The 22,858-nt window shown below is 27.4% G+C and overlaps 1 protein-coding gene across 1 annotated transcript in view; it reads right to left on the minus strand.

The window, feature by feature from the left end:
- The window catches only part of LOC148228602 (uncharacterized), a 100,204-nt gene extending 88,988 nt beyond the window's left edge, over positions 1–11,216 (minus strand). The window contains exon 1 of the mRNA XM_088200033.1: positions 10,958–11,216. The gene's annotated coding sequence lies outside the window, so the exon portion shown is untranslated. The remainder of the gene's footprint in view (positions 1–10,957) is intronic.
- Between the last annotated feature and the right edge of the window lie 11,642 nt (positions 11,217–22,858).

Raw genomic sequence — 22,858 nt, forward strand, 5'->3', positions numbered from 1 at the left:
TAATTATGTTGATAATCTTCGTATACTCACACCGTAAATTAACCACGATAATTACAAAAATGAATGTGATAATGGTATAATACAAACAAAGACTCATACTGAACGAACCACCACAATAACCCTCGTAATGTCTAAAGAAAAAAAACGATCCTTTGGACATAAAAGAATACGTAAACAATGCGACGAATCACGTCGTAATTACCCTTGAAATACATTACCCTCAAAAACATTTCTTTTGCGTATTGTGGTTGCGCAAACAATACGCCATCGGGCGACAAAAAAAGCTTCGTTAATATTCAGCCCTTTGCAATATTTGATCTTTAAAATATCCATCTAGCAAATTACTCTCTAAAGGCATGGATATATTTCGTTGGTCAATAAACGAGCGATCTCTGTATGATTGTGATTCGCTGGAGACCTTCCCAACCTACTATACAAAAAAAAACGATCTCCAATGGACGATCAGACAAACATAAACAAATAGAAACACCTGAGAGAGATGCTCAGAAAAAGGCAGCTTTAAGTATTGGACACATCGAACCTAATTAAATTAATATGATAGGTTTGACGCTTTCTTCATGGGACCCTTACACCATATGTTTAACCATGGTTTCGGACTCAATATGATTCAGCTAATAAACATTGAGGCACTTTACGGTAAAAGAATTTATTGAATTTTCGAATGTCTTTATAATTATAAATAAATTTATTTGTAAGTGATTCGATTTTTATATTTTAATTAAAATAATTAGAACGTTGAAAAAATCAAGGGAGGGAGGGTGTACTGACATGCGATCCGGTGAATAAAATTTTAATAGTACATCACTGATAATTCATTTTCTTCTTGAATAGTTCTTATTTATTTATATTTTTGGTCTCCTCCCCCCCCCCCCATCACCATTCACGTCGTCATCCTCCTTGATAAATTTTGAGTATATTGCATTAAAATACATCTAGTTTATTATATTATCTTATAGTGGTTGCTCATGCATTAAAATAGTGATTATTTTAAGGTTTTAGTTAATAGAAATGTTTAGAAGTCTCTAGCAGCTGTAATAATTAACGACTCTATTAAATGAGGCTAGGGATAAGTCATATTTAGTAAATAAAAAAATAACAAAATGTATTTGTTTCGTTTCAGTATTTTTAGATTTTATTCTGATTTTGCTGCCTTCACAATATTATCTGCATAATTGATTTCTCACATCATCCGCTTTAATCTCGTTTCAAAATATCAGAATCAGCATTTTCAATCACTAACACGTAATTCCGCACAAAACAACTAAAATGATCCAATCTTTATGCTCATAGAATTCGTTCCAAATATACAAAAACGAAATGTAGTGCTGTACGAAGCGACAGAAGTGTTAAACCGTATTTAAAACAATATAAACATTATAAGAAGTTCATCTAAATAAATAAAATATCAAGTTTTTAAAGAAGTGGAAACTGGATAGTAAATTAAGCATTAAGAAGCTCAAAAAATATTATTGTGAATCTTGATTGCAGAATTTGCAAAAGAAAAGGCGAGGAAGAAGGACATTTAAAAAGGTGAGGGTTTTAGTAACTTTTGCATGCGGGCCAAATTTTTCAAGTTACGCCACTGAGTGTTAGACCTGTTAAAAGGGTCATAAAAACTAATGGATTTGTGACCCTCACATTTATTACGAAACGGAGCGGCCTTTGGCCTTCGACGCAGAACAATAAAATCTGATCTATGCATCTAGGAATTCGACTTAGAATATACGAGTTTAGTCAGAACTTGAATCCGCGCAGACAACCCTTCAAAATCCAAGAAAAGCAGCTTTGACCGACCCTTTTGGTCTAAGCAGTCACCTTGAGCTTACAAAAACTCAACCACACTACTGTGAATACTACACAGCAAGTATCTATATTATTATATTTATTTGTGACGTAAAAATATTTTATAAAAACTTGGTCATATGTAACTAAAAGTACAAACATTTGACGATCCAGATACTGTACATTTTCATAGATTTTTTTTATTAATACAATAATAAATAATTAAGTATTTAGCATCACCTTGTACAATATATAGCAATAATTATTCTCAATTGCCTAGAAATATTATTTTTTTTATATGATCAAAGATCTATTAGAAAATCTTTTAACGTTTTCTAATATCGATAGCCTGTGTCGATCGACTAACATCATCTTAAGTTGGGGTCTCAGATAAACTTCAATAATTATATATTATCTCGAAGGTTATGTTTTCCCAATTTCACACATGTATATCATAATAATTATTATATAAATATGTTTTGTTTTAAAAAAACTACTTTAATAGACGTTATACGCCGCGCTTGTCAGTTGAGAGCAGCATATAATTTCACTAGCAATTGTTAGTGAAATTATATTTTCACTAGTAGAAGATACATCCGTGGAAGGCCCATACAGTTAACGCAGTTTACGCTAAGGTAATTTGAACGATAATTTCTATGTTAAGAAAATAATATGACAACTCATTTGGGCAAACTATAAATATAATAATACTCAATACTACAATTGCATAACTTATAATTACAACAATGCTGCTAACCCAGTCAGCACGCCCGTTAATCACTCGTAATGACCAGAGAAACAACATTCTGTGCGTTCAGATGCAACAGACAATGCGTCCTCCGGTATAAAAACCGCTAATCTATCTCTTGCATTAACGACCTTTAGAAGATATTCTTGCAATTTTCATTATTCAAGGCGTGAACGTATTTCGTTGGTCGAATATGTAAACGATGCAGTTAGCCAAATTGATTTCTGAAAAATATAAAAGATCTGTCACATTTGCAGACGATCAAGCGACTCAAGACAATAGTGTCAGAGACAATCACACGCATCGAGAGCAGAGGAGCATATGATTTGAGACGGCAAAAAACAGATTTGGACCGAAACACAAGAGCCTTCAGCGGATTATCCCAAAAACATTTCTCACTTCTCCACCAGCGCTCAGTCTACATAATTCTTACAACTCGACAATATTTCACTTTGGTAAATTGTACAACTTAACTGAATCAACTGTTACCAGCTTTTCTGCATTTATTTTGGCTGCAAAATCATATCGCTTTAGCTTCAAAACTAAAAACGAAACATCTACTTGTGAAAATGTATTCCGATATGATTTCAATTAAATGCCAATAAATATACATTTTCCTTGATAGTTTTCATACAAGTATTTTTTCGCTCTTTAACAATTCTTTCATTAGCTGAAGCATTTTATTTTAGAGTGCTAATTATAATGTCGTTCAATTTAATTTGTATATTGTATGATTCTTCCTTATTTGTATTTTGACATCGTGTTGCATTAGGTTAACTTATTAGGTTGATTTGAATTCAAATAAATAAATAAAAATTTACAATAATATTTTATCGCGCCACACAACTTTGTCAGCGAAAATTTATTTCGTTTTTATTTTGCTCAGTATATTATGTATCGTAAAATATTTAACCACGCCGAGAAAATTCGACGCAAAACTCATTTTTTCGCAGTTTTTATTCGAGCGGAACGAACATATTATAATGAAGTGAAAGGAAAGTTTCTTCGGGTATGAAATTTCGAACAATCCAAATTTTCTCTGAAACCTTGTTAGCGGCGACTTGCACAGTTGGCGAGATTTTTATTCTTAGTGACATTCCCGAAATTATTTTAATACGCCGATCGTTCCGGGATTTGCCAAATTGGGAATTTTCAAGGAAGCACTCCAACGCGCGTAGGTATATTCGAAAAGTATTCAGTCAAGATATTCGCATTTCTTTTGATTAAATATTTTGTTGTCGGCAATATAAAAATTCTCAACATTACATTGCGCAAATGTTAAATCAAGGTTTTATTACGCATATACATGAATTTTCTATTGCATTGATATAATATAACATAATTTTAATCACTTACTATTACCTAGATCTCTATTACCTAGAAATTATGTATTTATATCTAATTAGGCGCCGTGTTATGTAATGTAATTTACAATTAAGCAATAAAAAATACATAAAATAAATAAAATTCCTCACCTTTAGCTGCGTGAGAAATATCTGTTTAAGGCTTGGCTATTTTTATTTACATATAGTTCGTCTGGTTCTATATAATATTATTTTTACATGTGGACTTTAAAAATTCTGTTATAATTATTGATAAATCACTAGCAAGTTGATTTTCTAATATATTTTCTTTTATCATAAACTAATTTTTAATCAAGTTTTAAAAGTGAAACATATATTGTAATTCGCTACCTATTTTTAGTTAACGCTTTACGTAAAATCTAACTGCAGATTATTTAAAAATATTTATAATAATTATAACAGATACGTTCTTCTCAAGACGAATCTAAGATTCACACTTAGGTATAAATTATGCTAAATAACACAGAACAACATTATTATTTGCAATAATTTTATCCTTTTCTCTACAATATGATTGAGATTCTCTATGGAAATGTGCTTCAAACAATCGTCTGCCTTTCAGTGTCGGAATATGCCATATTGTGTCATTTTCTCGATCTGGTTCGCCGTCAGATTATTTTTACAATCTTGATACGAACATTTTAGCAAATAAAACTTTCACTAAAGATCTTGGAATCACTTTTAAGAGCAAGTAGAGGTTCTTTCTGTGCGTAAACGTCTGTGATAAATCTTCTGAAATGCTCGACTTTGTTATTTTTTTACCATCATTGATGTAACCTGTTAAGTCATGATAATCTTAATTTAAATTAAATAAATAATAGTGTAGTATACAATGTTTCAAATATTTTTTAGATAAAGCAAAGAGAAAAAAATGTTATTACCACTATAAAAATAAAAAGCTTTCTTACATTGTGTATATTTACGTTTTATGCACATGGAACAGATAATAAAAACGTTTGAAACACCTTCGCATCATGATTAAGACCTTCGTAAATAGTAATACGTAATACGTTACGTTGTAACTCGTCTAAATATGCAAGAACAACAAAAGGAGCCGGAAAACGCACAATAAATACACAACGCGAAATTGTTGCTTTATTTATACTCGACAGTAAGAATATGTTCGTAGTCTGTTACGTCGCGAAGTATGGGGTTTATCCAGTCGAAATTTATGTAAGCGTTCGTTTTATCCGAAGGCATCGTACATACATTTTATATATAGATATATATTAGATAATGTATAATGATTTGTATGCACGGAGATAGGTGGAGGTTTGAGCAATAAATAACAAATAAGGTCTGCTGGCGGCGCGGGAATTTATGTATCTAATTTTAATACGGCGTCTGCTATATTTCCCCGTTTATGGTGGTGTAATATTAGCCAAAGAATCGTGCGGTTAGGTTTGAAGCGTGCGAGGGTTAAGGGGTTAAGGATTCGAATGGAGCCTTCCCTAGCTACCTAGCTACCTGTCCGTCCGGCTTTTGTGAACACGAGTAACTCGGATGTTTAGCTCCGCGAGGAAACTGCAATATGTGATGTGGCGGAAATTATTGTTCAACGTCCCATGTATTGCGATGAGGAATTAGCAACGGGATATTCAAGCTGCATTTGCACGGAAGCTCGATGGTGATTGTGTGATAATACAATTCCAAATCAATAGCATTTGTAAACATATTTAGTCTTATATAGACTAAGCCTTCTCTCCCAAGATTAAAATCTATTTTAAACTATTCAGATTTTTTGAAAATTGCTTTTGTTACAGGATTTCCTACGGGCTAAAAGAACTTTTTTCAAGATTACTTAGAGTGACTTACATTTTACACTACAACAAAAGATAAGTGAGCGTGAAAGTAAAAAAACTATTTACAGTCAAAATAAATTTTGCAACGTTAATTTATTATGCAAACTAGCTGCATATGTCTGCTATCTCTAAATTTAGTTTCTTGAGTAACGCTTCCCTGGACATCTTTGTTAACTCTAGTTGAGAACCTCGATGCAACTGTTAAAGCAAACAATATTATATTTGACAGTAACTTGAAAGGCAACAGGTAAAAAACACAAAGTATCTTGTTCCTGTTGAAGAATTTCTTAGCGATTCCACCCACGTATATAAAATCTTTCTGCACCCGAATAGAGAAACCACAGTATCAATATCCTATGATTTTTTGTAACACAATAGATTATTACATAATTTAAATATATGTTTTTATTATTCATTAGCAAAATATATTTTTTACTAGTTGCTTAATATGAACTGATTTTGTCTAATAATAAGCAGAACATACATTGTTGAATTAAATTAATATAATATATTATAAGTGGCATTTATTCAAATTAGAGTGCATTTAAGTTTATTGCAAATTATATAACAAACATTATCGGCGATTTGCAATTTTATTTGTGTCACAGTTGTGCCACAGTTAGTAGTGAGCACCTGAGTTATTTAAATGTTATCTTACTTTTTATTTAAAACTAAAGCAATGAACATAAAACGAGATATAATTGAGGCTACAAATTAAAAGAATAATTTATATAAAAGTGGAATTGAAATTAAAATTTACCGACGGCAACTAAAAGTTTTAGCTAAAAAAAATATTTATATTACATATTGAATTATCGAATAAAGTAGAAAATATTATAGATCTGTTCTAATATCATATTTAGTAAGCCTTGGGTTCAGCAAATTTATGTTTATTTTAAATATTACTATGGTTGATTCTAATAAATTATTTTATATTTTAAACATATATTTAACACCATTCTACTATATATAGTACGTAGGTTGAAATAAAAAATGAACCAATAAAAATTGCCATAGCATCTTTATAGAACGTAGATGTCCAGGGCGTTTAGATTTTTTTTTAAAAAGATTTCAATGGCCAAACAAGTCTAGAACATTTTAATTATTAAATGGTATAGTAAAATACGTGTGTATGTGTGATGAATATAAATGAAATGTTTTAAAAAAATTGTATGAAAATTAAATTTTAGATTTTAATCAAATAAATATTCTAAAAACAGTTTTAAATTGATCCATATAAGCGTTTTTAACTAAATTTATGAGAGATGTGAAAGTTACACATTAAGATGTTTATAAACTTTATGCCAAAGTTATCAAAGCACCCTTCAACAAATAGCAAAGAAACTCCACGTTCCTTCATAAAGTCTTCTTTTCAAGGAGCACAATCATATCGTTTGGCGTTCATGAACTCAATGAGTTTAAATTCAAGTTCCATAAAGACAAGTAGTGAATATTATGATATTTTATTTAAATAGTACTTGGTATATAAAGTTTTATTTTCATAATAAAAATAATATTTATACTTATTTATAATGTATATAATTTATACATTTTTTTTTATTCTTATCCTGTAAAAAACATTATTCGAGAAAAAAATTAATACAAAAAATATTTTAATATAAATATATATATTAAATTGATATTTTTTTATAATATAAATATAAAAATAATCGAACAAAGAATTTTACATTAATATAAATTATTCAACAGTTAGAAAAATCCATAACTTTTTATCGTAACTTTTACATATATTTGCAGCATTATTCATAGTATTATTAAATATAAAACTTTTATCAAAAACAATTTAATATTATTAAATAATGTTCATTTACGCTTCACACCTGCGATCTTAAGTGTATTACTCTAGGATAAATGCACTTTATATATTTATGTGAAAAATATTTTATAAAACATTTTTTGTAATATTGTAATATGAATATTACATGTAAAAAATATGTTTTTAATAATATTTATCCACAAATATTTTACAGGGCCTTTGAAAAAATATTATTATCATATTATATGAAAATACACTCTTCTCATTTAAGAATATTCTTCATAAAATTTAAAAGTAATGAAAACTACAATATCATACTTACACATACGTGTCCATATTTGCGTAAGAGGCGGAAAGAAAAATATTATAAAATTTTGAATACCTATCCTATAGAATACGTCTTATCGTAAGCGTCTGGGAATAATGACATTGTGAAACGTTGCTTCGAGCATAAAAAAAGATTATTTCTCCTTATCTCTTCACGTTAGCAGGAAAGGTACTTACACGATACCATTAAAAACCTTTACATACTACGACGAATATAATGTTTTCTTTAGAGAATATCGCTAACCGATACATCGACTATATTTATCTTAAACGTTACATTTTTTTATAAAATACATATAAATAGCTACTTGACTTGCGTAGGTTTTAAATACATACATTAATTATTAAAATGCTTTTCACCCCTCCAGACAGTTATTATTCAAATTTGATACATCCATCGCTACTTTCAACCACAATACGATTGCTCTTTTTCTTTCTTAGCTTTTAATGCACATTTTATACTGTTTATTTCACTCCTTAATAAACTAAACTAGGAAAATAAACTGATATGGCTGTCGATATCGTTATCATTGCACTTTTAGCCTCCAAAGTTTTTATTTTCGGCTCACGTCTACTGTTATCAGAGTTGATCCGAGATAGACAAACCCATTTACAACTTCTAGACCCGAAAGATAATTTGTCCTTTCCGATAGATTGCGTCTGTCAACCATCATGAGTGTAGTCTATGATATATAATATGTATTTGAAATCTTAACGAATTACTTTATCTTTCATTATATATTAATTTGCTCCTTCATTATATATTAAGATAAATATCAATGTTTTATTAATGATTTGCTTTATATGTTGTCTCATAAAAACTAGTATGTGTATTACAAATTATTTTTCAAATTTATAAGTTGCAGACAACACTAAGCAATTGTGCGAAATGAAGTTAGATAAGCCTGAAATAAAACAGTTTATTTCTAACTTTACGATTTTGTTCGATACCCGAGCGAATGATAACGTTCAAAAGCTGGGAGTTTTTTATTTGCAAAATTAACAGCCTTAAGAGACTCTATTCCACGAATTTCTTCGCGATTTCAATAATAAAATGGAGCTATAAAACAAGGGAGAACGATTCTAGAATCGTTTCAGAATGAAACGCATTCCCTTGCATTACGAAAATTAAAAAGGCGATGACAGACTTTACAGTCGAATAAAAACGTGATAAATGTAGTGAAAGCTTTCAGGCAAAGAATCCATAAACAATGAATAAATACTTTGGGCATGTATGAAATACATATGGGTTGCAAAAATGTTTAATTTAATCTATAATTATGGTAATAGCGTTACGTACATATAACGTTTTATTATTATCTGCCTTAATACCCTGTAAATATTAAAGTATCTCCTGAGATTTAAGATTCTATGTAAATTATTTTTGTATATTAAAAAAAAACTAATAATGGTATTCTGATAAATATAATAAAATTCTCATTTCAGTAGAAATGTATTTTAAAGCACGAAGTCACAGAGATACTCTAATGATGTCTACTAAATTAATTAAAAACTTTTTTAATAAAAAAAGTTACATTATATAATTTTTCTATTGTCAATAGAAATGTTAAAAGAGGTCAAATAAAAATTAAGGGACATAAAAATAAAATTCTTGTCACATTTATATATTTTTAAGAAAACCCGGATGATTTTTTTCTTAGAATCTCTAAAAGTATATTATCATTTTTGCTTAAAAAATTGATGCTATGACTTAACCCTCAAATAAAAATCAGTTATTAAATAAATATATATGTATATATATATATATATATATATATATATATATATATATATATATATATATATATATATATATATATATATATATATATATATATATATTAACGCAAAGAATATATTATTGCCGTGGAGTACAAGTATGTTTTTACAACAGAATAATTTAATAAAATATGTTTTACAAGCTCTGAGATACATCGCTAAAATACATTATTTTCTTTGCAAGTTTTTTTATACAAATAATAAAAAAAATATTATAAGTTGCTCATATTTTTACAACGTATAGTTATACATATATTCAAAATATATACTAATAATCTTTTTAGTTAAAAAGTCACTGGTTCAAACATAATAAAAATATAATAAAAATAAAAGTCACTGGTTCAAACAAACAAAATAAAAATAAAAGTCACTGGTTCAAACAAAAACATAATACATAAAATGTATCACATATTTAAGAATTACAAAATAATATTTTTTTATATGCATATTCATTATTTAAGATTACTTTTTTTAACAAATTTGTATGGATAAATATTGCTGTAGAATGGCATGCTATATTAATAAAATACTGTAAAGCATCATACTATTAGAAAAATACACCGTTTGGAACATTAATGAGAAACCACTACAATATACTTTTTTCTAAAGTAGACTTAGAATTATAATAATCATCATTTCATATATAGAAAAAAAATATTACATGTAAAGCATATTGCGCATTTATTATAATTGAAAGAATATATTTACATATTTCCTAGATTTAACTTTCTTTACATTTAAAATTAGCATATACATAAATTTAAGATTTTTTCAAGATTATATTGAAAAAAAAAGTTAATGTATAAAGGTGAATTTTGATAAAAAAAATAATTCTCGAACTCAAATGACTTATGAAAAATATTTCAAACTATTGTTTTAATTAAATCGACATATTTTAGTTTTATAATATTAATAATAGTTATTAACACACAACTTCTTAATTGTAATCAAGCATTAATCTGAATTATTTAATTATCATAGTCACAAAATAATTCGATAGCTTATTTTGCATTTTAAGATGTATAAAATAAAATAAACATAATACCAATTTATAAAATCTTGAATAATAATAAATATATATCTAACCTAGTTAGGTTAGTTTTTAATATCACCAAATATTAATGTTCATGTTTAAACCTGAATATCATAAAATAAGTATGAGGGAAATATTCTGTAATGAGCATAATAATATAATATAACCAGCAACTGTATCAAATTATTTATATTTATATAATATATATAATATATTTGTATGTAGGCATATTTATATATTTGTATATGTATATACATAACTACATACTATATGAAGGCAATATTTTTATAACATATTACATAATATTTAAAAAAAATATTTTACCTTATCAATCTTCTTACGTGAAGCTCACCCGACGTCAAATAAGAAAACAACTTTTTTTCTCACAGCTTAAAATCTACCGCTCTATTCGCATAATTCTTTTAGAGTTAGATTTTTTTATTGTTGGAAAATCACAAAGCTTCACGGTTTAAAAATTTGTATTAAGTTTGTATGTATCAAAAAGTATCCTTTTGACTTTTCTCTCGTAGAAAGCTCTCTCGCCGACAGACGTGCTAGCGCCGCGACGCCTCCCGACAGACTGGCCTACGGCGTAGCGCCGTAGGACTGCTATGAAATGAGCCTCTATTTTAGTCCAAAAAGCAGCCTGTTTCACCTCGATTCGACCAAAACAAAGATCCAAAGATTCTTTTTAGAGGACGCCGCTGCCTCAAACCTCTTTCTTTCAAACGTCAGAGAACGGTGTAATCCGACCAAGGGTTTGCCGTACCTTTTTGATTGTAATCTAAAACTGCTATCTGCCTTTTATTGAATTTCATTCGATACAAAAGCGGATTGACATTCAAGTAAATTTATAGAAAAAAAAATGGTAAAAATAAAAACTTACGTTTGCTGAAAAATACGTAAATATATTCATTCAACATGTATGTTACATAACTTCATAACGCAGCTCTAAGAAAGGAAAATATGAAACCACATAACGTAAAACTTAATTCATAACATGTATGTTAAATGTGCAAAGGATAAGAGTAAATTTAAAATTTTAGAAAACATAAAACTTTCATGTATTTCTAGATTAAAATTTACACAAAAATTGTAAGGAGAATAAGTTTACCCAAATAAAGCTTAAAAAATACAGAATTTAAAATATATAGTACTTTAAAAAAAAGTTAAAATCTAAATAAAACTAGTATCTAATTACGCAAAAAGAAGAGACATTTTAATCATTGTGTAGCACGTTACTTTTTATACGGAATCATATAAATAATAGTATGGTATATCAATATTAAATTGAGTTAAAGATTGGCCATCAAATGTAATAATAAACTTTGATAAAAATATTTACTAATTAAATAATAAATAAATTTAGTATTGAATATATAAATTGAAAATATATTTAATATATTTCCTTTTTTCCTTTCTCCCAGCAACTATACACTTACAAAGAAAAAAAGTAACAAGTAGGAAATTTTTCACAGGATGCTTTCTTTAATAATAAACATAAAATCCTAGTATTTTTAGTCTAATCTTATCTTATTATATTATTTTATTTTAGGTCAGTTTGTTGGTGGTCATAATATTGCTTATATTTAAAAAATCTATATAGTTTAGTTGTAATTTTTTAATCTATTTGCCATTTATTAGGTCATATAGCGAAGTCTTATTGCTATTTATATCTTTTTCAATTATGTATTTCAATAGTAAGAATTTTTTAAATTGTTTTTCCATCTGAAGGGATGAATTAAAAAAAGCATAATTATCATCTGATCATTTGGAAAACTTTATTTCTTAGAAAATAATTTTAATGTAATGAGTTAGTGATCGCTGAAGACCTAAATTTTTTTTACAGTATCTGATACATTTTTGGTAAAAAATGTTAAAGGTTTCTTATTATCTTTGTTACATTATGTTTTGTAACAGTTTTTTAAGATATTCTTGAATTGCCTTGATCTTTTCTTTTGTATTTAACTTTTTTAGCTATTTTGTTGATTTATTTAATTTTCATCGATCGCGTCGTAGAATATATAAGAACATCAAACTATAAATAAAAAAAATTTAATGTACGTAATTTATTACGAATAAAATAATACTAGATTTTTATGCTTGAAAAAATACATACACCGTTTTATACCCTAGGGATATATCTGTGACATAAATTTGTGTTCAAAAATGAATACATTATTTTATAAATTGCTTGTAAAAATGCTACATAACAAAACTATATTTTATAATGAAAAATCTTTATACAATATTTACCGGCTGTATAAACAATGTTTTAATTTGGTATGAATATATACAATAAAAATAGGATTAAGAAGCGGAATTTTTGTTTAATATTCATATAAACGTGAAAAATCTTGTACTTAAAGATTGATCTTTCTCTTTAGAGATCTTTTTTTAGCCTTTTGATTAATGATTTTATTTATTTACTATGTTATAAAAAAAATAAACATAAAAACAGATAACAATAATTATTTGTAATATCAATAGGTAAAATGTTGATATTTCTCGTAAGAGATAATAGTAAATGTTTTTTATTGTGCAGTTTATTTAATATACAACTTGTATGCTTCTTTTTTTTAAGGAATAACAGTTTATGAATTAATAAATATTATTTATTAATATTTGTGTATATATGTATAGAAGCGAATAAAAAAGGTTTCTTTTGAGGTTGAAATCCACCTTGTCGGTCGTATACAAAATCGCAATGAAAGATTAAACTGATTCCGCCTTCGAAAATATAAATACATACGTATATACTTGGAAATATAACTTATTTTTATTAAAAATAAAATTAACTTAAATTTATTTCATAAACCTGCTTTTTCACGCTATAATTTAATTGTTCGTAAAGGAATGCCGCTATGAATTACTCTGAATTACAATTTTATATCAAGGTTTATGTGCGTACCCAAAAAACACACAATGAACTATAACGTCTTTTCAAGAGTCGTATTTAAATTTCAATTAACTGAAGAAGTATTTTGTTTATTATACTAATAATAAATAAGATGTTTAAGTATGATAAAACTTTCGTCGCGCTGATTTTTTTTACAATTTCCACAACTCTTTCAGAATAAATGTAAATAATGAACATCTCTACAGTTGGGCGTACTTTCAAAACACTTTACAGCTTTTAGCATTTCAAATCATCTTCACAATTTTCTTCGACAATACTCGTTGGTGATTGTATACATATACATTACCATAGTTGAGCTGCTTCTTGTATTTATTATACATCAAAGAAAAGTATCGTTGAATTTAAATAACAATATTTCATATTGTGCGAGCAAAATAAATTTTGCAAAATACGCCAAAAATCGATACAATCCAATTAATGAACTTCACTTTCACGTTTACGGAAATTCGCCGTGCGTATTAACAGGCAACAAACAGAGTATCGTGCCTGGATTTCAGATAGTATTCATTAAAATTCTGACAGAATGATGAATTACGGCTCATTTTTTTATAAATGTTTATCTTTCGAACCGAATAAATATGAACAAAGTGAATGTTGCGTCTAATCCGTGGAGATAATTGGTACGCTAATCCTTAACAATACATGAACTATTTATAAAATTTTATTTTTTTAATATATTCCAATTATATAAATATAGGAATAGTGTAGTCCGTAAGGTTTGGACTGGTATAATAGAAGTCACGGGGTCGAGTCACGGCAGCAGACTCGAATTTTTATTTATTTATTTAAGAATGCATAAAATTATTTACTCGAGCAAAATAGTATTTTGAGAAGGCTAGCACAACTGTACAAAATAAAATGTAGCCCATGCATATAAAATGCCATTATATTGTAAACTTGTTAATTAGCAAGATTTGCGAAAGATTTAATATTTATAAAAACCTGGAACAATTAAAATAATTTGCTATCTACTTTACTGTACTGTTAAATTAAATAATTTCTAATAGATGCAAATTAATTATTTGGAGATGAAACTTACAGAATTTCAATATAGCATCTGTGCTTAATATTTGGCAATTACAGTCTAAGTTAAAGAATCTGAAATAAATGATTTAGAAATTAAAAAAAGAGTGCCATTACGAAAAATAAATTTGAATGGAACCGATTACCGGAAACTTTTAGCAAACTGAAAAATCTAGCGATGGCTTTACTCACAATTTTTCCCTCTACGTACTTTTGACAGACCTTGTTTTTGCCATTTAATATTAATATGATAAAGTTAGTAGTGCTTGCTTGGACTTGAAGTGTACAAAATACCGACCTCCAATTAAAGCAAATTCAGCAACAAAAAAGTCACTAATGTAAATAATTATTTGTATTTTCAGTAAATAAATATGTCAAAAATGTCACTATTTTTTTAATATACTTTTAAATATTACAAAATTATGGAGCAAAGCTAAGCACGGTTTTTTTATATTTATGCTACCTAGTATGTATTTTAATCTAAAATTTTATTAATTGAATGGTGTATTTTATATGTATTTACATGTAAGTACTTATTGAAATATTACAAAGAGTAATTACTAAAAAATATGAAGGCTTTTGTAAAAATTATAATTATAACTAAATTAAATTATTTAATAAATAAAGCACTCTCCTTAGGAGAAATGCCTGAAATTTTAAAGATTGCTACTTTTGTACCTATACCTAAAATAAAAAATAGTTAAAAAGTTGAAGAAATGAGACCAATCAACATGCTACCGTGTATAGAAAAAATAATAGAAAAAGTAGTAATCAAACAATTAAAGGAAATTATTACTTCTCAAAACATAATATGTGACAACAATCGGGATTCAGAGAAAAGCATTCGACTGAAACTGCATTACAAGTAGTGATAAATGATTGGCTGTTGGCTAAGGATACAAACAAAATCATTGGAGCAGTTTTCTTGGATTTCAAGAGAGCCTTCGAAACAATAGACAGAAAAATAATGTTAAAGAAATTGGAGAGTATAGGTATAAGTGATATAGTTTTAAGATGGTTTAATAATTTTTTATATAAAAGAAAACAAAAAGTTAAAATAAATAATGTATATTCTGAAGAGAAATTAGTGTCTTATGGAGTACCACAAGGGTCTAAATTGGGACCATTGTTATTTGTTTTGTATATTAATGATATAGTTAATAACGTGAAAAAATGTAAAATTCATCCATTTGCGGATGACACATTAATGTATTGCATAGGTGATAACATTAAAGAAATTGTAAATAATTTAAATAATGAATTAAGTATATTAGAAATATGGTTAAAGAATAATGTACTTAAATTAAATGAGAATAAAACTAAATGTATGTTTATTAATTATAAAAATGTGTTAGATAATAGTACCAAAATAGTAATAAATAACTCTAGTATAGAAATAGTGGATAATATAAAATATTTAGGAGTTGATACAAAATTAAATTTTAAAGAACATTGTAATTACATATTAAAAAAAATTAGTAGAAAAATAGGTTTATTATCTAGATTAAGAAATATATTAAGTATAAATACAAAAAAAATAATTTACAATAGTATAATATTGCCCCATTTTAATTATTGTGCAACACTATTAAATATGTTTAATAAATTAGACAAACAAATGTTGCAAAAATTACAAAATAGGGCAATGAGAGTAATCTTAAATAAAAATAGATTAACTAATTGTAAAAGTATGATTGATAGATTAGAATGGTTGAATGTTCAAGAAATATTGAGTATGAATGTTTTAGTATTTATATATAAGTTAGAAAATAATATGTTACCAGAATATTTTATTAAGTATTTAATAAGAAATAAAGATGTACATAAATATAATACTAGAAATAGAGAAAATTTAAAGATAATTAAGTATAAGAAAACGAGTACGGCTAGGGGAGTTATGTACGGAGGTTTTGATTTATATAATAGTCTTCCAAGAGAAATCCGAAACAGCAAAAATATAACGGGTTTCATAAATGGAATAAAAAAACACCTTCGTACATATAGAAATAAATTATAATATTAAGTCTTTATTATTGTATATTTTTATTTTTTCTTTCTGTTATATATTTTTTATATATTTTTTATATATGTTTAATAAATTAGTTAGATGTAAAGATTAGCTATTAAGCTAAATAAATTAATAAAATAAATAAATAATAAAATAAATAAATATTATTTATAATCGTTAGATGGTTACATAAAATAATGAATGGGACCATTTATTTAACTTAAAATACAGCTTAGCTTTTTGCTAAGGATATTTTATATCAACGAAATTTTGATATGAATAAATGATTTAAATTAATGTAAAAAATTGTAGATTTTTTAAATATAATCTTCTTTGATCTTTCAATGGATACAATGTAATACTGATATGTGTATATGCGTACGTCGAATACAAAGTGTGATACGCATATAATTTCACATAGGTTTTTTAATTTATTTTTTATCAAAGTGTAGAAAAAATGTATACACAAATTTTTATAGTAAACAAACGAGTATTTATGCACAATAACGGCGGCTGTCCGTATCGCTAATTGAACACCGCGATGAAATATACGCCCCGGGCGTGTACGCACGACGCCCTCTCTTTTTACCTCTTGTTTTTTTTTCGCTAACGAAAATTACGGCGCATATACAAAGTGGTGGCTGATTTTTTTCGTTTTTGATTTTTTCATCGTGCCTACGCGTGAAAAATTTCCGCCAAATCACGGTACCGGCGCGAAATTGTTCGTAATATTTCAATCGGCTGTGTAAATGAAAAATCGGCCTTTATTGTGAAAACTCTGCCGCCCGGGGGCGCCGGCCCGTGTGACCGTTGCGTCCCTGTTTTTACCACCTACCGCAACCGTCGACGGCGGTCGTAAACATCTGAATGGCTAAAACGAAAATAAAGCCTACATTTTCTTTCGGGATTGAAAAATAAATTCATTGGCCACGCGAGAAAACCAAAACTCGGCTGGAAAAACGAACGCGGTACTAAAAATTATACTAGCGAATTCAACCATAAATATACACATTGGATAAATCACCTTTTTGCAACATTGACACTGTGTGTGTTACAACCACTTACACAATTTATTGAATATAGAAGTCGTTCTAACGACTATTTCAAACAAACATAAATAGAAATCAAGGGCGACAAACAGTATATTTAGAACAATGAAAGAGATGTCTAATGGCCAAATAATTGTCAATAATTAAAAATTGCACGGACTACCTAATAGCACGAGACGTTAATCACCCTTAAGTACCACTAAAAAACCTTTGATTGGAAAGGACACGCATTAGACCATCCATTCTACCCTGCACACATTACTATTGTAATATATTTTTAAATATTTCCCGCATGAAAATCGACAAATCGATTATTACACATAAAAATAAATTATCTTATCTGAAAATTTCTTTTCAAAATTAAATTGATATTTTTGTTAGACGTGCATCTTAAAATTATTCTCTAATGACATTATAAAAAGTAGGTTGCTTAACAGTTTACATAAAATACCACACATCTTAATTAAAATAATGATCAACAGGATTTATAAAACCGAAATAAAACCTCCTTTGCATCTTTATGTTACATAAAGAGAAGAAGTAAAAATGTTTCCATAACGAATTCGAACAAATGTTGTATAAAATAATTCGTATAATTCCATCTACCATATTTACAATATAGCATTTTTGTCAAATTATATATGCGGTGAAAAATTTTACATGCAAAGAATTACTGTCAAAGTAATGTGGGCATGACATTATAATATTATTTAATTATATATGTACATTTATAAATTTCATAACCATATACAATTATCAACCCTTATTTGCTATACTTATTTAATTATTCTTTTTTTTAAATATAAATTGTTTTGAGGGTATTCTATAAGTATTATTTCTCTTTTTTCTACATCGTTTATTACAGTCAAATTTAAATATGTTTATATGATGTTACCATATATATAAAATTATTTATTTGCTTTTATTGAAATGTTACGCTATATAAACCGCTACGTTATATTAAATTATGTATGTACTATATAACGTGCATATACATTTGTTCATAAAATATACTACTTTTATTCTAAGCTTGCATGAAAATATTTCTTTACGCATATTACGAAACGTGTTCAACCGTATATTATTTTTGGCACAGAAATATTTCAGCTGATAATAAAATTTCCATATGTTCGTTATTGCTTCTTATGTATATATAATAATACAATCTAAATATGCACGAAACTTACTGTGTATGTAATTTTGGTATACCTGAATTGTGATTAATATATTAATTTATCTCTGATTGTAAGTGCTTGCTTAGCTTTTCTAGCAAATTTTCTACATAGTTTTGAATCTAGAGCAACATTGTTATTATATTTCATTAGGCGTTTCCTATATACCATTATTCTTAGAAAACGTACGCCAGCTTTAGGGCATAACCATATTATTGATTCCAAATCTATTATCATCTAAATTTTGTTTTTAATTTATTGCATGAATGAAATTATAGTATATAAAATATCTTATACATTTTTGATTTGCAATAAAAAATAAATTACGTAATAAATTTAAATAGCATTTTTCAAACATGATTTTGCCACAAAAATCAGACGCTGCGTTTACAATAAAATAGCTTAAACTTAGTTTAACAAATATTTATGGCAATATATATATATTTTCTTGAGATTAAAACTGTTTTTTTTTTTATTTTTCCTACACTAAATTGAATTAGATATTGTATTCTTATTTCGGCTAGAACAAACAATGAAACGGAAATTTTTTTATGTACGTTGAAAATGCAAATTAATTTTAATGTACATATATGATCAGAGAAACAATCAAGGAATAAATAAAATACATTTTTCTTTTATATTTAATTGATATCTTATACTATGAAAAAATACAAAATTTCTCTCTATGTGTATGTATGTATGTATGTCAAGCTTAACAACACAACTGCTTACTGCAGGTCTTTGATTTAGACATGGAACAGCAGCTAGTCGTAGTAGAGGGCAATAACTATGTAATACCAATGAGTACATATATCATTAGTACGTTGAATATGTTCTCTAAAATAAAACAAAATTAGATGATAATTAGAAGTAGTTTGTTCTTAAGTAGCGCTTTTGCAATTGTAGTTATAAATTTTATATAAAAATTGCATAAAGTGCTTTGAAGTTATTTTTTTTTAACTCAAATAAGTAAGTAGGGTATTATATTTGAAAGGTTTTCACCACACAACCCATAGCAAGTATTAGAAAAGCGTCTCTACTTAAATTTAGCAGCCTTTTCTCAAATGAATTCTTATAACTTCTCTGCCAAATAATCTTTAAAAAATCAATTATTTACATAATGCACTTTTTTGTCGCAAAAAGAATAACCAAATTCTAAGTAAACAGTTAGCGATGTTTTATTTTTTTTATTTTTCTGTGGTAACTTGACAGACATAATTAATATATAGCGTAATCGCAGCAAGGTAAATTTGTATGAACTATGTCATTTAGCCATTTAGACATAACGAACCATAAATACATGTAAGTAATAAAACCACTAAGTTATTATCAAGTATTATGAGTATTATAATTTATAATCATGTATGTCAAATTTCAGCTTAGACTGATTTTCAATATTAGCACATTTTTATAAATAATAAAATTATATAAATTAGCCTCTGACTTTAATAAAATAATCATACAATATTTAATTACGACATGCAAAAAATTGTATGTCGCTCCTCAATATTTACTACAAATTAACTAAAATAAAGATTATTATAGTTATTAAGTTAAATGAACTGTTAGCTATGAATTTTATAATTTTGATCGAAAAATCTCACAGATAAATATCTATATTTCAATAAAGGCACTTTCTCAAAAAAATCTGTAAAATTTTTTTATTGTTTTTTATCTAAAGGGCAACTGAAAAACACTATATTATAAACTATTAAAAATGTTACGGTATCTTAAAAAAATATGGCAACTAAATTGTATAATATAAAATATTTATTTAGAAAATCTTTCATAATACTATTTTTTAATTTTCGTTTATTTTTCAAATTTATTACTTAGTTTTTTTATAGAACATTTTCAATTCATACACTTGCTAATAAAATTTACATTCTATTCCTCATTATGTGGAATAATAGTGTAATTAATTATTTAGTAAATGCTTACTAGTTATAAAGAATAAGAATATGATATTTTTAATAAAGTCTAATATTTTTAAATAATATATCTTATTACATTGTCATCACCTAAAGTATAGGTTTATGTCTCAAACATATTCAAGTAGCAAAAAATAAACCAAATTTTAGTTTTGCCTAAAACTGGCAGAAACTGAACATTTGTTGAGTCCTAAATAATTTTTGATGTACATCAAAATTTTCGTCTAAAAAATTAAATATTTACCAAATATATGTATTATTAAAATATATATTCTTTAAATTCAAGTATTATTGTGAATCTCACAGTGTTATTTAATTCAATATAATTTTATAATAGCCTCAGAATGATAGTCTAATTATATATGTAGCGATAATTCGAAGCTGGCGATTCTCACAAACAAGTAAAAAAAGAAGCAGCTTAGCAAGAGAGAAAGCTTTGAAATATTTGGGTAAGCAAGCCATAACCGCAATGTGTTGCCATCGAGGGGTAGAAAAACATAAATACGAAGTGTCAAAGGAAGAAAACTTTTTTTCACCCGTTTCTGCCGAGCGGCGCCGGTGATTTTTTTCTCTCGCTCAGCGTTTTTCTTACAATTAATCAGCAAGCCTTCTGGGTGTGCGTGAAGCTACGTTATTAAACATTCAATAAATATAAGTAATCGCACCCTCGGTGCGGTTTTATTGCCCCATAACGACTGTTTTATGACTGCCTCCACGAGATATGAAAATATTATGGACAATACGGGCAGGGTACACGTTTTTGTTTCAATATCCCAACCCGGATTTGCTGTGCAACCGTTGCAGGATTAATGTCCGTACGAGCACTGATGAAAAATTACACGAACGTATATATCGGGTCATACCTGGGCGTGCTTATGCTCTAATTTATGTATTCAATATGATATTTTAATTACCAGTACCCGTATTAATTACGGTATTAACGCGCTAAGGATGTTATTGCATTTTGCAGTTGCACGAGGCGACGTTTTTGCCTCTAAGTTGGGACGGCTTAATTGTAAATTTAATTAAAGTCTTATATGATAATTTGACCCAGTCTTGATTAAATGTTTTGTTAAGGGTTAAACAAGTATTTACGTTAAAAAGTTGGACCAATAACTCCCGTCGGGCTTTATCGCGAAATAAAATTGTAATTAAAGTGGTTCCGCGAAAATAACGATCGATATTTCCAATACTTATTAAATAATAATCACCAGATTTAAAAGTTAAATTATGCAAATCTGAATTATAATTTATAATTTATTATCGTTTTTTGCTATATTACATCTTAGATACATCGTTAAGCTAAGCTAAATAAATAATGTTATTTATACATGGTAGCCCACAAATATAATTTTATCACATGAATTATTAATGATCTCATATAAGCACCAATTTTATGGGTCTTCTCAGTCTCTGCTTATAGTCGGCGTAGCTCTACTTAATAAGAGTTTTGATTTACTTTCGTGTAAAAGTTCTAAGAAATTCTAATAGAAACGAATTTTAAATAAAAGTGGCAGTACACATGTCTGTGGTATTTTGGTCGCGAAATTTCACTTTACCGGGCAATAGATTTAATCCAATTTGCTAGATTCGGTAACCTCGCACTTGTCATTGAACATTCAACTTGTTGTCAATGTAATACATTTTTTGTTTGAATATAAAAACACCAAACGGCCATCATGGCAATGAGTTTAGCTAATCCATATAGTGTTACGTACGGCATAGCAAAGTACTGCCAACTTTCCGGCTGATAGTTAAGACTAATTGCATTTGCTTTATGTCGCTTTTAACACGTAAAATTTTACGAGCTATTTTCTCACGATCAATATCAATAAAAGCTTTATTAATATAAAATATTAATACTATCAATAATGAAGATAAAGAAGAACAATTTTTATCCAATTGATAAAAGCAAAGCCTCGTTATTTAAAGTTATGGAACTTTCATTTTCGTGTTTTCATATACATTTTCATATTCTTTATTTTTTTAATATTTTGTATAAGTTGAACAATTTTTTTGCTTTATTGAGAAATAAAAATATTTTGTCAGATGACATCAAAATGTAGTAGCAAAAAAATACAAATCCACATACGATTGTTTCAAATCAAGACACATTCACTAT

Source organism: Plectrocnemia conspersa, unplaced genomic scaffold (genome assembly GCF_051122295.1).
Source record: "Plectrocnemia conspersa isolate PC_06_02 unplaced genomic scaffold, ASM5112229v1 ptg000012l, whole genome shotgun sequence".
Classification (NCBI taxonomy): Eukaryota; Metazoa; Arthropoda; class Insecta; order Trichoptera; family Polycentropodidae; genus Plectrocnemia; species Plectrocnemia conspersa.